Below are 14,824 nucleotides of genomic sequence, written 5' to 3' on the forward strand. Positions count from 1 at the left end.
AGAACTACCTTACGTTAGTAGGCTGTAGGCTAGTCTGTTTGGTGGAGAACTACCTTACGTTAGTAGGCAGTAGGCTAGTCTGTTTGGTGGAGAACTACCTTATGTTAGTAGGCAGTAGGCTAGTCTGTTTGGTGGAGAACTACCTTACGTTAGTAGGCAGTAGGCTAGTCTGTTTGGTGGAGAACTGCCTTATGTTAGTAGGCAGTAGGCTAGTCTGTTTGGTGGAGAACTACCTTACGTTAGGCAGTAGGCTAGTCTGTTTGGTGGAGAACTACCTTACGTTAGTAGGCAGTAGGCTAGTCTGTTTGGTGGAGAACTACCTTACGTTAGTAGGCAGTAGGCTAGTCTGTTTGGTGGAGAACTACCTTATGTTAGTAGGCAGTAGGCTAGTCTGTTTGGTGGAGAACTACCTTACGTTAGTAGGCAGTAGGCTAGTCTGTTTGGTGGAGAACTACCTTACGTTAGTAGGCAGTAGGCTAGTCTGTTTGGTGGAGAACTACCTTACGTTAGTAGGCAGTAGGCTAGTCTGTTTGGTGGAGAACTACCTTACGTTAGTAGGCAGTAGGCTAGTCTGTTTGGTGGAGAACTACCTTATGTTAGTAGGCAGTAGGCTAGTCTGTTTGGTGGAGAACTACCTTACGTTAGTAGGCAGTAGGCTAGTCTGTTTGGTGGAGAACTACCTTACGTTAGTAGGCAGTAGGCTAGTCTGTTAGGTGGAGAACTACCTTATGTTAGTAGGCAGTAGGCTAGTCTGTTTGGTGGAGAACTACCTTATGTTAGTAGGCAGTAGGCTAGTCTGTTTGGTGGAGAACTACCTTACGTTAGTAGGCAGTAGGCTAGTCTGTTTGGTGGAGAACTACCTTACGTTAGTAGGCAGTAGGCTAGTCTGTTTGGTGGAGAACTACCTTATGTTAGTAGGCAGTAGGCTAGTCTGTTTGGTGGAGAACTACCTTACGTTAGTAGGCAGTAGGCTAGTCTGTTTGGGGGAGAACTACCTTACGTTAGTAGGCAGTAGGCTAGTCTGTTTGGTGGAGAACTACCTTACGTTAGTAGGCAGTAGGCTAGTCTGTTTGGTGGAGAACTACCTTACGTTAGTAGGCAGTAGGCTAGTCTGTTTGGTGGAGAACTACCTTACGTTAGTAGGCAGTAGGCTAGTCTGTTTGGTGGAGAACTACCTTACGTTAGTAGGCAGTAGGCTAGTCTGTTTGGTGGAGAACTACCTTATGTTAGTAGGCAGTAGGCTAGTCTGTTTGGTGGAGAACTACCTTACGTTAGTAGGCAGTAGGCTAGTCTGTTTGGTGGAGAACTGCCTTATGTTAGTAGGCAGTAGGCTAGTCTGTTTGGTGGAGAACTACCTTACGTTAGGCAGTAGGCTAGTCTGTTTGGTGGAGAACTACCTTACGTTAGTAGGCAGTAGGCTAGTCTGTTTGGTGGAGAACTACCTTACGTTAGTAGGCAGTAGGCTAGTCTGTTTGGTGGAGAACTACCTTATGTTAGTAGGCAGTAGGCTAGTCTGTTTGGTGGAGAACTACCTTATGTTAGTAGGCAGTAGGCTAGTCTGTTTGGTGGAGAACTACCTTACGTTAGTAGGCAGTAGGCTAGTCTGTTTGGTGGAGAACTACCTTATGTTAGTAGGCAGTAGGCTAGTCTGTTTGGTGGAGAACTACCTTATGTTAGTAGGCAGTAGGCTAGTCTGTTTGGTGGAGAACTACCTTACGTTAGTAGGCAGTAGGCTAGTCTGTTTGGTGGAGAACTACCTTATGTTAGTAGGCAGTAGGCTAGTCTGTTTGGTGGAGAACTACCTTACGTTAGTAGGCAGTAGGCTAGTCTGTTTGGTGGAGAACTACCTTATGTTAGTAGGCAGTAGGCTAGTCTGTTTGGTGGAGAACTACCTTATGTTAGTAGGCAGTAGGCTAGTCTGTTTGGTGGAGAACTACCTTACGTTAGTAGGCAGTAGGCTAGTCTGTTTGGTGGAGAACTACCTTATGTTAGTAGGCAGTAGGCTAGTATGTTTGGTGGAGAACTACCTTACGTTAGTAGGCAGTAGGCTAGTCTGTTTGGTGGAGAACTACCTTACGTTAGTAGGCAGTAGGCTAGTCTGTTTGGTGGAGAACTACCTTACGTTAGTAGGCAGTAGGCTAGTCTGTTTGGTGGAGAACTACCTTATGTTAGTAGGCAGTAGGCTAGTCTGTTTGGTGGAGAACTACCTTACGTTAGTAGGCAGTAGGCTAGTCTGTTTGGTGGAGAACTACCTTATGTTAGTAGGCAGTAGGCTAGTCTGTTTGGTGGAGAACTACCTTATGTTAGTAGGCAGTAGGCTAGTCTGTTTGGTGGAGAACTACCTTACGTTAGTAGGCAGTAGGCTAGTCTGTTTGGTGGAGAACTACCTTATGTTAGTAGGCAGTAGGCTAGTCTGTTTGGTGGAGAACTACCTTACGTTAGTAGGCAGTAGGCTAGTCTGTTTGGTGGAGAACTACCTTATGTTAGTAGGCAGTAGGCTAGTCTGTTTGGTGGAGAACTACCTTATGTTAGTAGGCAGTAGGCTAGTCTGTTTGGTGGAGAACTACCTTACGTTAGTAGGCAGTAGGCTAGTCTGTTTGGTGGAGAACTACCTTATGTTAGTAGGCAGTAGGCTAGTATGTTTGGTGGAGAACTACCTTACGTTAGTAGGCAGTAGGCTAGTCTGTTTGGTGGAGAACTACCTTACGTTAGTAGGCAGTAGGCTAGTCTGTTTGGTGGAGAACTACCTTACGTTAGTAGGCAGTAGGCTAGTCTGTTTGGTGGAGAACTACCTTACGTTAGTAGGCAGTAGGCTAGTCTGTTTGGTGGAGAACTACCTTATGTTAGTAGGCAGTAGGCTAGTCTGTTTGGTGGAGAACTACCTTACGTTAGTAGGCAGTAGGCTAGTCTGTTTGGTGGATAACTACCTTATGTTAGTAGGCAGTAGGCTAGTCTGTTTGGTGGAGAACTACCTTACGTTAGTAGGCAGTAGGCTAGTCTGTTTGGTGGAGAACTACCTTACGTTAGTAGGCAGTAGGCTAGTCTGTTTGGTGGAGAACTACCTTATGTTAGTAGGCAGTAGGCTAGTCTGTTTGGTGGAGAACTACCTTACGTTAGTAGGCAGTAGGCTAGTCTGTTTGGTGGAGAACTACCTTACGTTAGTAGGCAGTAGGCTAGTCTGTTTGGTGGAGAACTACCTTACGTTAGTAGGCAGTAGGCTAGTCTGTTTGGTGGAGAACTACCTTATGTTAGTAGGCAGTAGGCTAGTCTGTTTGGTGGAGAACTACCTTACGTTAGTAGGCAGTAGGCTAGTCTGTTTGGTGGAGAACTACCTTACGTTAGTAGGCAGTAGGCTAGTCTGTTTGGTGGAGAACTACCTTACGTTAGTAGGCAGTAGTCTAGTCTGTTTGGTGGAGAACTACCTTACGTTAGTAGGCAGTAGGCTAGTCTGTTTGGTGGAGAACTACCTTACGTTAGTAGGCAGTAGGCTAGTCTGTTTGGTGGAGAACTACCTTACGTTAGTAGGCAGTAGGCTAGTCTGTTTGGTGGAGAACTACCTTACGTTAGTAGGCAGTAGGCTAGTCTGTTTGGGGGAGAACTACCTTACGTTAGTAGGCAGTAGGCTAGTCTGTTTGGTGGAGAACTACCTTACGTTAGTAGGCAGTAGGCTAGTCTGTTTGGTGGAGAACTACCTTACGTTAGTAGGCAGTAGGCTAGTCTGTTTGGTGGAGAACTACCTTATGTTAGTAGGCAGTAGGCTAGTCTGTTTGGGGGAGAACTACCTTACGTTAGTAGGCAGTAGGCTAGTCTGTTTGGTGGAGAACTACCTTACGTTAGTAGGCAGTAGGCTAGTCTGTTTGGTGGAGAACTACCTTATGTTAGTAGGCAGTAGGCTAGTCTGTTTGGTGGAGAACTACCTTACGTTAGTAGGCAGTAGGCTAGTCTGTTTGGTGGAGAACTACCTTATGTTAGTAGGCAGTAGGCTAGTCTGTTTGGGGGAGAACTACCTTACGTTAGTAGGCAGTAGGCTAGTCTGTTTGGTGGAGAACTACCTTACGTTAGTAGGCAGTAGGCTAGTCTGTTTGGTGGAGAACTACCTTATGTTAGTAGGCAGTAGGCTAGTCTGTTTGGTGGAGAACTACCTTACGTTAGTAGGCAGTAGGCTAGTCTGTTTGGTGGAGAACTACCTTACGTTAGTAGGCAGTAGGCTAGTCTGTTTGGTGGAGAACTACCTTACGTTAGTAGGCAGTAGGCTAGTCTGTTTGGTGGAGAACTACCTTATGTTCTTCCTACTGATTAAAATTGGCATCCCGACCTGAAAATGGAATAAAGTCTAGAATGTATGTCCAAAAACCTTAATTTTCAGGAAATATAAAATAGAACCTGTGTTCCTGTATGGAATCAATCAATGTAGTTATTATTGAGTCACAGCAAGCCCTTGTTATCCCATTAAGAGATGAGGCCGATTCTACAAAGGCTTTCTCACAATATTGAATATTAACCCAAAAATCTAATAGGGCACACATGCTTTCCCGATTGTAATGGTCTTATACTTTTCTTTGGTTAAATATTTATACGACACAGACAGACCACGTTATACATGGTGTTACTATTTCCGGGGGTGACGTTATAGGCAAAATGAAATCAGAAGCGATGAACACAGCTGATCTAAAAGCTCACAAGTACCGTTGCGACTTTTGCACAAAAAATTAAATAGGACATTCATTTATGGGGGAAAAAAGAGAGACAGCCCAATAGCGAGTCACAACATAATGTACAGTATATACAGGTTGTCTCCCTCTTGCTTTTTGCTTGATTATCTTATTCTGCAGCTGTATCCTCCGTCCGTGTGCATGTATCATAACATTGTATTGTATACTCGTGCAGCAATATTGTATAACTAGAATTTTGCGGCCGCTATGCGGCCGCTCATCCCAGAGTTACGTTGCCGCGCACTATGGGAAGAAGGAAATTGCGGGAGTTGACTCCACATGTAGTAACGGATGGGTTATTAGTAGAGCTGGGACTCGATTAAAAAAATTTATCTAATTAATCAGAGGCTTTGCGATTAATTAATCTAGATTAATCGCATTTTAATCGCATATCAATATTCAACCCGAGAACAGCGAGAAACCTTTTTTTTAAATGTTTTTTGGTATCCCAGTGAATCAACGAATAGTGACTACAGGATACCACTCATTTTCAACATTTTACTGTCATTAATATACCTGTTGTGGAAATAATAATAAAAAGTCACCCCATTCTGTGTTGCCTAGAACTGGAGGTCTGAAAAAAAATTAGTAACAGTAACAAGTACATCTCAGTGACATCACAAAGCTGTACTTACTTCATATTGTTGCTGTTTTTTGTCAGACCTCCAGTTCTAGGCAACACAAAATGGGATGACTTTTTATTATTTCCAGTTTTCAGTACTATAGAAAAGCGCCCAGTGAGAAACGTTCCGCGGTGAAAAAAAAGGTGCGATTAATTTATCTGTAGTTAATCGCGATTCATTTTTCTGTAGTTAATTAATCTAAATTAATCGCAATTAGTCCCGGCCCTAGTTATTAGTTATTATTATGTGTCCTTATTAGTGTAGTGTAGTCAACACGTTATGGCTCATACACACTGCCCGGTATTTGCTCCGATTATGCTGTCGGGGAGCATTTTTGGCGCTGGCCGACAAAACCCCTGATCTGACGTTAAGCGGTGCCCAAAAGGTGGATCACGATCTACCAGTATAGAATCGTGGTCTACCTTTTGGGCACCGCTTAACTCAACCTTTTTTGTCCCAGGGCACACTTTTCATAGCCTAAAAATCTCGGGGCACACCTAGATATACGGTTTGTGTACACTGTATATATACCGGTGTGTATATATAGTAAACATATATAGTAAATATATATATTATATATTATATATATATATATATATATATATATATATATATATATATATATATAGAATATTAGTGGTCGTAGTAGTAGACAGACAGGATTTTCGGGTGTGGACACCCGCTAATTCGACCGACTTCCCAACCAGAGCAACACACCCTCGATTGGTCAAATAAATCATATTTATTATTATTATTATTATTATTAATTTGCATCCAAAGAGCCTCAACCTGTTTTGTCAGTGTGTGTGCCGTTTCTGTCTATACTGGACTATTTAATGTATAATATTAATAAACATTATATACCATGACACATGAGAATACATGGGCTGGCTAGAGAGGGTAGTGGTTGACAGTATGTCAATACTACTGTAAGAAGCAGGCACTTACAGTACCAAGTCATTCTTTAGCTATTGCTTTTCATCTCTCATTAAGCATGGCGTCACCCTGTTCTGGGCATGTCATAATAGGCAAACATTTGTCGAAAATAGGTGACCGTCCGGCGAAAATAGACAATCTATAAGCTCACGTTTGGCAGCACTCCAATTAAGGCCCCTTTAACAGCACGGTTAAACCGTTTCTGTTCTTCTTATTTTTTTCCCCTGCACCACATTCTGAACCAGTTCCTTTGTTTCCACTGAAAATGGGCGTGCCAATATATTATGCGTGCGGGTTGGAAGATGCAGTTGCGATTTTTTTCTTTATTTGATGAAATTATTTTTTGGGTTATGTATGCCGTGATATCTTACAATATCGCTACCGTTTAACCCATTCTGACCAGGGGGGCAGTCAGCCAGATATTTCGTGAAGCCTCATTTGAAATCGGTAGTTCATATAATGGCCTGTTGTGGCGCTGGACTGGACCCAAAAAGCCCCATAGCTCCATAGAGGCCCATGTATTTTGGCCCAACTTCACCTAGACTGTATTACCTTAATAAACATGGTCATGAATACTTTCTTCTTCCAGTCACTAGTTTAAAGTCTAATTTCTAATGTCATAATATTCTTTTTGGAAAATTATGGTCCCATTAATTAAAAAAATGACCATAAAGAAAAAAAAACATCGCGTATGTTCTGAGGGGCGTGGCTACCGTTACAGTCTATGATCGGGATTCCCCTCCCACTCGAGTCAAAATAAAAACCAACGGAGAAGAAGGGGGGAAGTCCCGCCTCGTTGTCTGGGCAGCCAATGGCCAGCTGGTCCAAAACGGAGCCAGCCAATGGCCAGCTGGTACCAAACGGATCTAGAAAGATGGCGACTTCAGGAATTACCATATTATTACAGGCTTCATTTTACGTTCATGTTAGACCCGGCGAACGCTTTGTCCATATTTTTTACAGTCTATGATTCTGACCTGAGATCAGATTCATACGAGGTTTCCGCCGGACACACACTGGTCTGATGAACCCATTCTGACCTGAGATCAGATTCTAAAAATGTCAGTCGCTCTTCGATTTTTCAAAAATAGCAGACCTACAAGCTCGTATCGAGCCACTCGGTGGCGCGATATGAGCTTGTAGATCTGCTATTTTTAAATAGCTAAAGCATAACATGATGCTGACACCAAAATGGGTGCCCGTTCAGAATGGGTTTAAAAATGCTTGGGATGTTTATTTTGGGAAACGGCACACTGATGAAGGCTGGATAGCCCAAACATTTGTCCCTGTTCAAATATGAAAGAAACAATTTGAACTTTAGTCTTGGTGTGTGCGACCCACCACCGTTATGTTTTATATGTTCTGAACGGGTAGCGCCACCTACAGTCAGAGCGCGGCGGTCACATGAAGGGAAACGGCAAAATGCCATTGATGATTGAAATGAATAATTAAAGGCCAAACTATCTCTGTATTGGCTAAAAACATCAATGTCCGCCGTTCGTGACCTACATGTATCCTTGATTACAATCAGGTTCTGCTTAAAGGGATTGTGATATAAAAAAAAAAGGTTTTGGAATTGTTCTTGTTTTTTTTAGGTTTTCTAATCTCAATTGCACCCAAAAAACATGAACTTTTAACATTCAGTAGATTTTCTGTGATCTGGGGTTTTCTGGCTCAAACAGGTGCTCTGATTTGCCGGCAGTAAGTGACATCACTTACTGCAAATCCCATATATGCCAAAGTATACACTATGGAGTTACAGTACAATTTACAATTTAGGCATTTAGCAGACGCTCTTAATCCAGAGCGACTTACATTTAAGCAAGAACAAAAGCATGGGAATACATCACATAAAAGTATTTATCATGAAACATGCGTAAGCTAAGAAAGTAACAGTGGAATATCTATATAATGAAACTATACATACACTATACATATAAACTATACATATTTACTACTATGCTATACATATGTACTATGGCGTGCTATGACTAAATACAATACAATTATAGTGCTGTCTACATAACATGCTATAAGTCTGTATCAAATGCTATCTAAGCCAACATAAATGCTATCTAAGGGGTTAGGGTAAGTGCTATGGGCCATGATGGAGTCTGAAAAGGTGGGTTTTCAGGCTACGGCGGAAGATTGGGAGTGATGCTGCAGTTCTGACTGCAATGGGAAGTGCATTCCACAGTTTTGGAGCCAGAAGGGAGAAGAGTTTGGGACGTGTGGAGCGTTGTCCCGGCGTTTTTAGTGAGGGTACTTCCAGCTTCCCTGCGTTGGCTGATCTGAGTGCGCGGGAGGGTTTGTAGGGTTCAATCATACTTGTAAGATATGGGAGAGCCATACATTTGGTTGCTTTGAATGCCAGCATCAGAGTTTTGTATTCTGTGCGGGCAGCGACCGGGAGCCAGTGGAGGGAGCGGAGCAGGGGGGAGACATGTGAGAATTTTGGCTGGTTGAAGACCAAGCGAGCTGCTGCATTTTGGATCAGCTGGAGAGGCTTAAGTGCACATGCTGGTAGGCCAGTAAGGAGGGAGTTACAGTAGTCGAGTTTTGACAAGACTGTTGTCTGGATTAGGTCCATGTGGAAGTACTGTACAATTCTGAGGTATTTACTTGAGTATTTCCAATTCCCAATACTTTCCACTACATCTCAGATACAAATATTGTACTTTTACTTTTACTTTAAATTTATTTGAAAACGTTAGTTACTAGTTGCTTTGTAGATTTGGATTATTATTATTAAAAAACATACATTAACCACTTCAGCCCTATATACATTTCGTCCATTTGAAAATAGCCCATCTACCAGTTCTGTTTGTAGATTTGAAAACTTGAAATGGGACATTCTGCACAATAATTACTTTAACTTTTGCTGCTTTAAGTACGTTTTGATGCCAATACTTTTATACTTTCATTCAAGTACATTTTGAATTCAGGACTTAACAGTGTACATATACAGTATATTGCAGTATTGATATTTTTTTACTTATCCCATTCTGACCGGGCACCCATTTTGGTGTTGGCATCATGTTGTGCTTTAGCTATTGAAAAATAGCAGATCTACAAGCTCGTATCGCGCCACCGAGTGGCGCGATACGAGCTTGTAGGTCTGCTATTTTTGATTAATCGAAGAGCGACTGACATTTCTAGAATCTGATCTCAGGTCAGAATGGGTTAATCAGACCAGTGTGTGTCCATGTGGAAACGTCGTATGAATCTGATCTCAGGTCAGAATGGGATAAAGTAATAACATTTGAGCACTTTTTTTCCACCACTGCACAAAGCTGACATTGAGGACCAGTGGTATGTACAGTAAGTAACACGTACTGTACATCCTCAGCAGCAGCGGTGCTATTCTTACTCTTACCCTCATGCTCTCCTTGGCCACGTACAGTGCCTTGCCACCCAGCACAGCAGCAGAGTGGTGCATTACAGTGTTTCCACTCTGACAGGTACAGCAGATTCCCAGAAATACAGTATAACCCCCCCCGTGGTGCGTTCTGCTTTGCTGTGACTCATAGGACATCCTGTGTCATCGCTGTCACGATGCATCCCCCCCAACGCATCCCCCCCCCCCCCCCCCCCTGGCCCGCCTGTCCTGTTCTGCCCCGGCCCGTTCTTCCCCCGGCAACTGTGACACCGGCGTCACCCACCAGGGAGCTCAACGAACGGCTCCGTAATCAGATTACTTTCTACTTGGGTGTCTACCGTGTAGGGCTGTCCCCGACTAAGGATTTGTATAGTCGACTGATAGAGGAATAAATTTGCTGTTAGTCGACTAATAGTCGACTGAGCAAAAAAATAATAATAATAATATATTTTTTTCCCCCTAAAATAATGTATATAAAAATACAATATTTACAAAAATATACAAAAATATTGTATTATTCCACTAGGTCTGTGGGGGACATAAACACATTTGAACATTCTGACTGTTCAAATCTCCTTTTTTTTGTGAACAACTTGCTCAGTCGACTAAGAGGTGGTCAGTCGACTGAGACCCGTTCCGATCGATTAGTCGACTATTCGACTAATCGAGGTCAGCCCTATTACCGTGACACTGACTCAGTGCAGTACTCTGTTGCAGCCCACGTATACAGACACACACACACACACACACACACACACACACACACACACACACACACATGACCTTGCGTTGGTGGAAGATGTACTTGTATTGTTTAGCAGCAACAACACTATGTGTAGAAGTACTCTGTTGTTACGAGCCGCCTTTCGATCTTGTAGATTCCGATACTTCCGATGCTTTGTGTGACGCTGTATATTATTAGTATGATAAGTAGGGCGTCAATTTACACAAAAAATAATAATACGTTGAAATATAGAGATAAGAGATATTTCTGGCCGAAAAGCAACAGCATGTTCTCTGTTACTCCCCCCCCCCCCCCCCCCCCCCACTGGTTATGTCATTACTTTGTATTTTTTAAACTTTCTTTACTGACTCAGTGGTGCTCATGTCAGCTGTGAGAGGCTCCTGTTTCTTACAGGAAAGGAGCGCTGAAGTCATCACAGGTACACATTAGTCTGAAATGACACTGCCTACAGTATATAGAATGAGCATTAGTAGCCATTAGTGGAGATGTTGTGGAGAAGGGGTGAAGGGTTCCTTTGTGGTTGCCATTAATGTGTCTCTGAATGTCTGTTTATTTTTTTTTATTAAATACCTTTTATGCCTTATATAGGCTGCTCTGCACAGCCCATTTACAGTAGTAATAATTGTGCTGGGGAAGCTATAAACATACGGTATAGCTTTGCAGCACCACTGATTACTTCACACTGGAAGATGGTTGAACCACAGCAAAGCTAGAAAGATCTAGTTTTGTCGACAAACTTTTTTTAATTATAAATTATTAGGTCAAAACTTACTTCATTACACGGCTTGGTTGAATGCTTGAGTCAATTGCTGAATTCAGTGGTGTGTTATTTCTGAATAATGACCGGTCAGCTCTATAACAGACCACGTACTGTCCAATAAAAGCCTCGGAGAGAGAGTAGCGCCCAGGATTACAGCTTAGGCAATTGGCCCTGGGAAAAGATGTATGATTATGTATGATAATAAGAGTGCCCCTCACTTCACGCGGGTGTGATTTTTAACCTTAAAGGTTTACAATTTGTGACCAAATTTGACTGGGAGACTGCCATTGGATTTTTTTTTTCATTTTAGTTTTTTCATTTCATATCAAAGCAGGGAATCATAGCTTCAAATTGACATATTGGTTGTTCAGTTTGACCCACCAGTTTTGGAGATATGGCTTATAGAGTGATGTCTTGCAGAAAACAGCGAGTTGAGAAAACAGGCTTGAAAGGTTCACTTCTGTGGTCTCTAACATTACAATAGCTACATGTTTAAACATTTATTTCATATTTACATGTCAATTTCAGCTCTGACACTTATTTCAGACATGCTCTAGTATGTGACGAGTCTGCCTGTGCTATTAACTCATTTTGAAAAAAAGAAGAAAATACAGTTTTTCTCCTCTGGTGAAAAGCTGGAATGTGCGCGATGGCAGTCTCTCAGTAAAATCTGGTCACATTTAGGCATTTAGCAGACGCTCTTGATCCAGAGCGACTTACATTAAGCAAAAACAAAAGCATGTCATACATCACACATTATATAAAAAGTAGTTATCATGAATCATGTATAAACTAAGAACATAACAGTGGAGTATCTATGTCAACTATACATACTATACGTTAATGTGATGTGATTCAACTTTAGGGCAGAACTAAATGTTTTCAGTCCATATTATATACCAACATGATCAGAGGATTTCATTAAGCTCTGTTATATTACACTGTTGAAGTTAATAAGTTCATTGATGTCTGAAGCCAAGGCAGAGCGTTAGAAAACATCTTCTCATGACAAGCAGCCAGTCTGAGGCATTTTGTTCTATATATAGAATCGCCATTGTTTGAAGTTCACACTGAGTTAATTGACTTGTTAACCCGTGCACTGCCATAAACAAATTGCATCATTGTATTTTTCGTTATTTATGTATTCTCATTGTTTATGCTTCATACTGCATTTATTCATTCATTTTGATGTTTGACGATGAAACCGTTTCATGTCACAAGCTTTGTTTTTGCATCTCTGAGCTGATACGAGCACAAGCTCTTATGATGTTTTTCATGTGAACCATTAGTTGAGAGCGTGCACCATCTTGCAGCCCAAGACGCTGTTTAGGAAAGAAACCTATGTTCTGTCGTTGTGAATACTGTAGGCCTACATACTGTACACTGTACAGAACCCCAAACGGGGTTCCCGTTCAGAAGGGTTAAAACACCGAAAGGGGTTCCCGTCCTTAATGGATTAAATGCATTTCAACACCTGATAATTTTCTGAAGTACGTGTGAACTTTAACTTTTACTGGAACATAAAGGTTTAAGTTTTACATGGAACACCTCTACGATATCTGTACTTTTTGGATTGCACATACTTTTATATGCCACTGTTTATTTCTCCTCTGTTTGTGAGGAGTGTTTGCATTCCTTAATGTGAACCCAGTCAATTCCTCCCCAACCTCCATCGCCTCCTCGCTCAGAGGCCAAGGGCCAAGGCGCGAGGACTCGACCCGAGCAGAGGACACAAGGATGTGTGTATTATATCCACATCTGGCTATGGCACTAGCCCTTTCTTTATCCACATCTGGCTATGTCACTAGCCGTTTCTTTGCTATGGCACTAGCCGTTTCTTTATCCACATCTGGCTATGTCACTAGCCGTTTCTTTGCTATGTCACTAGCCGTTTCTTTTCACACAACAGTGAGGAGTTTCAACATGGAAAGGCATAACTCACTGTTTGTCCCGTTGAACAGGCACCGGCCACTAGGAGGCGCTATAGTGCAGCGACAGAGAGCGCCCTCCCACACGACAAACACGGGCGTCTGGCAAAGGGATTGAACCCATGGGTTCAATCTCTAATCTCTAATCTCTCAAGACAGAGAGCTCCGCAGCTGAGTCTGTCCGCCACTCCCGTTACAATGTGTAGAGTTTCCAGTTTCTACACGGGGAAATTAGTGGTCCAGATGAGGCAAAACAATAAATCTCTTTATTTCTTTTGCAGATTGGTTCCCAGATTGGGTATTAACCCATTCTGTTTCCACTGGACACACACTGGTCTGATTAACCCATTCTGATCAGATTCTAGAAATGTCAGTCGTTCTTCGATTAAAAAAAAAATAGCAGACCTACAAGCTCATAGCGCGCCACCGAGTGGCGCGCTATGAGCTTGTAGATCTGCTATTTTTCAATAGCTAAAGCATAACATGATGCTAACACCAAAAGGGGTTCCCGTTCAGATTGGGTATTAAATCAAAATCTACAAAGTATAGTAACTAAAGTTTTCAAATAAATGCAGTGGAGTAAAAGTACAATCCGATTATGTATCGGAGTAGAAGCAAAAATATTGGAAATATTCCAGTAAAAGTAAAAGTACTAAGTATTATAATTAAGTATTATACTTGAGTAAATCTCACTTTCCACCACTGATGGACGGTGAGTGGAGGATACCAACTAGGGCTGCACGATATGGACAAAAATTCATATCACGATATATATGGCAGATATCTCGATAGATACGATACGATATAATATATATCACGATATATGGCAGATATCTCGATATCGATACGATACGATATATCGTGCAGCAACACAGGACAGAGGGACAAACGGAGTGATGGTTTATTTTCCGAGGGGCGCAGGCTAAAACAGAGGGCTGGCTTTAGAAGTGGACGATATATCGATATGTCGACGATATATCTATATCGCGATACCGTTGCCTTTTTGCGATACTGATATTGTGCATGTTCATACCTCGATACCGATACGATAACGATATATTGTGCAGCCCTAACGGTGAGTGGAGGATACTGACATTGCAGACAGACGCCTCACTTTGCATCCACATTTGTGCTCCGTTACAAAACGATCCTTATTGTACTGTATACAGTATGTTTGTTGGCCTCCATTCTGCTAATTAGGCTCTTTAGGAGGGGGGGGGGGGGGGGGGTAAGTCTCTCCCCTTGCTCACAGTAATAGCTCTTACACACTTACAAGATGTCTCTTGTTCCTACCAGGACAAGCCCTACAAAATAGAGACTTCACCCGCTGGTAAATATTAACCACTCTATTTAACACTGTTCAAATCAGTGTAATAAAATTTCAATTCATTTAATAATATTGCAGTGATGCCAACCATGATTTGAGAACGATTACGGCATACGAAATGGTCTTTCTATCTCTACTACTGAGAGAGGACAATTATTGTAGAGTTGTTTTTGGCTCTGCTTTGGACATGCACACATATGCATGCGCGCGCGCGTGCGCACACACACACACACACACACAACCACACCCACACCCACACAAACCCCTTACTAGTCTAGTCTGTGTTAACCACTTCCCTGGGGGCTTCCAGGGCTCTGTAGCGTTCCTACTGTACACAATTATGGAAAAGTATGGAATCGGATTTTTGTCATTTCCAGACGTGGATAAATATGAACACTTAAAAACGTAGGCATA

Source organism: Protomyctophum parallelum (genome assembly GCF_964188405.1).
Source record: "Protomyctophum parallelum genome assembly, chromosome: 11".
NCBI classification, from domain to species: domain Eukaryota; kingdom Metazoa; phylum Chordata; class Actinopteri; order Myctophiformes; family Myctophidae; genus Protomyctophum; species Protomyctophum parallelum.